Here is a 2632-nt window from a genome sequence, read left to right as displayed (position 1 = left end):
ATGAGGAATTTCAAATAGTTAATTTGATACTAATATCGATATATTTTTGTCAAATTTTTATGATATCTTCAAACATATATTTTATTCAAAAATAAAAATATCATCGCTTTCTCAAAATAACATACAACCATATTATAACATCGACTGAGATAAATAATAAAATGAAATATTAAAATCATGATGTATCTCGCTGCATTGCGCGAGTACGCTTCTATTATATTATAAAGCATTTGACAAAAATTCTTAAAAACTATTTTTATGCGTAAAGTACTGTTTATTAATGCATATTACTTAAAACTCAAGATTACAAGTAAATTGTGCGTAAGTACAACTTAATAAAGCTTCATATCTGAATTCGTGTAATTAATTGTATATAAACATAATCAAATACAAGATAAACATCTTATTTTAAACTAGTCAACCACGGAATCGTTAAGAGGTGAATTTCGTTTGGCAAAAAAAAATTGTCCCTTAATGGTTCTAAAACCCTCTGAATAATTTTGTATCATGGGCCTCCCTTAACCATTCAACGCCTTAATTTCATTGTAAACAATTATATTATATTTTATATTATATAATGAGAACCTCTTAATCATTCTGACCACTTAATCATTATGTCTCAAATCATTCAGCAACTACCAAACAGCCTAAACCCTAAATATAATTAATTTTCAATGACAAGAAAACTTTTATTGTAGTATCGATTTGATTGTTCATGAAGAAACTTTTGAATGATATAACAACATGGATGTATAAATTTTCAATTAATAAGTATTGTAATTGATATAATTCTTTCTAAACTACACTAATACAAACGCAACAATTAAAATTTGGATTAATGACACCGTTTACTCATGAAATTGAAGGGGTATTTGGTTAGAGGTATTAAACAGTTTTCAATGTGAATGATAATAAAAGAAACAGTTTGGCTTTATCTATACTATATTATAAAACATTTGACAAAAACTCTTCAAAACCATTTTTTATGCATGAAGTACTGTTTGTTGATGCATATTACTTAAAAGTCAAGATTACAACTAATTTTGCGTAAGTACAACTTATTAAAGCTTCATTTTTAAATTCGTGTAACTAACTGCAGATAAACATAATCAAATACAGGATAAACATCCATTTTAAATATAGAAAATCTAAAATATAATTAAGATAATGATTGAGTTCTAACAGAATATTTAATTATTATCTTTATAAAAAATATTATTAAACTAAAAATAAATTACTTTGTTATTAAATTTAAATTAAATTATAATAAAAAATTGAATTAAAAAAGTTACATAAAAAAACGAGAACTATTAAATAATTAATTTGATACTAATATCGATTTACTTTTTTCAAAATTTTATGTTATTTTCAAATTTATATTTCATTAAAAAATAAAAGTATTATCACTTTCTCAAAACTACATAAAATCGTATTATATCGATATAGACAAAATAAAAACTAAATATTAAAATGGAGATTTATCTCGCTACATTGCACGAGTACCCTTCTAGTATAATATAATGGGTTCATTCTCTCATAAGCTCAAGTTTTTTTCATTCCAGATTAAACCGGAAGGAATTAAAAATTCACTCCAATTTTCATTTTCACCCCCCAACCTGAACCAAACAACCTCTGATATTTATACGAGAAAAAAATTCTTGATTTCCTAATGGGTCTCCGTGTTCCCGTTCTCAGGTAGAGGATTATGACCACGTTGTCATCTCTCTTTATGGAATAGAGGAGCAAATGGCAAGAAGAAATAGTAGAAGGGGAGTAATAACATGATGTTAATTTTCGGGGACCATTTATGTAAATTTTGGGAAAGTACAAATGGACAAAAAATAGAGTAACCAAGGAGAAAAACAAACACTATTTCATTCTTTAGGGACCATTTATGTAAATTTTAGAAAAGTACAATGGACAGAAAAAGGAAATAGAGTAACCAGGGAGAAAAACGAAAACTGTTTCATTCTTCAGGGACCATTTGTGTAAAAACAAATAATACGGAAGCTACTCTTTTATATCAGAGCCAGGTTTCGATCCTGGGACCTGTGGGTTATGGGCCCACCACGCTTCCGCTGCGCCACTCTGATTTGTTGAATTCCTAAACGACTTTAAGTTATATAATACGTAAGCATACATTCAAATGGAACTACTAAACGCCGTTTATTTCCTTTTCTCATTTTTACATTTTATATTACGAACATATATAAATTATCAAGCTTATGATTATAATTTTTCCAAATATATAAAATAATTAATGTTTGTTTTGTTAAATTAAAATTGATATTTTACTACCATTTTTATTTTTTAAATTAATAATATATTAAAGATAAATTGCAATAAATAATACTTCTTTGTTCAAAAAAATAAGTGTTTATATTTATATTTACTAGAAGCGTACTCGCGCAATGCAGCGAGATACATCGTGATTTTAATATTTCATTTTATTCTTTATCTCTGTCGATGTTATAATATGGTTTCATGTGGTTTTGAGAAAACAATGATGTTTTTATTTTTGAATAAAATATATGTTTGAAGATATCATAAACTTTTGACAAAAATATATCGATATTGGTATCAAATTAACTATTTGAAATTCTTTATTTTTTGTGTAATTTTTTAATTCAAT

At 25.9% G+C, this 2632-nt stretch overlaps 1 non-coding gene across 1 annotated transcript; it reads right to left on the bottom strand.

The window, feature by feature from the left end:
* Window positions 1–2021: 2021 nt before the first annotated feature.
* TRNAM-CAU lies at window positions 2022–2093 on the bottom strand. Its single transcript has one exon. It is a non-coding gene; the product is annotated as a tRNA-Met (tRNA).
* Between the last annotated feature and the right edge of the window lie 539 nt (window positions 2094–2632).

Source organism: Cynara cardunculus, assembly GCF_001531365.2.
Source record: "Cynara cardunculus var. scolymus isolate 2C chromosome LG 7, CcrdV1, whole genome shotgun sequence".
Classification (NCBI taxonomy): Eukaryota; Viridiplantae; Streptophyta; class Magnoliopsida; order Asterales; family Asteraceae; genus Cynara; species Cynara cardunculus.
This window is presented reverse-complemented; position numbering and strand designations above follow the sequence as displayed.